Here is a 253-nt window from a genome sequence, read left to right on the forward strand (position 1 = left end):
AATCCAAATCTTCCAGGATTCAACTAATGCCTACCTACCTCCCTATTTCACCCCATGAAGCATTGCTGTTCTACATGAAGTGAGTTCTTTGTAGCTTGGAAACAGCGTGATACCTTTCAGAATGTATTATTCTTCTACAGAGAATGTGCATGAAAAAGTCCCCTAATAATTCCCACAAACTTAAGCTTTCTCACATCAAAATCTTCCACATTTTATTCCAATTTGCTTTCTTCATTTCCCTCTCTTTTCCTTT

The sequence above is a fragment of the Malurus melanocephalus genome, unplaced genomic scaffold, assembly GCF_030028575.1.
Source record: "Malurus melanocephalus ecotype Western Australia unplaced genomic scaffold, MMel_1.1 scaffold_127, whole genome shotgun sequence".
Taxonomy (NCBI): Eukaryota; Metazoa; Chordata; class Aves; order Passeriformes; family Maluridae; genus Malurus; species Malurus melanocephalus.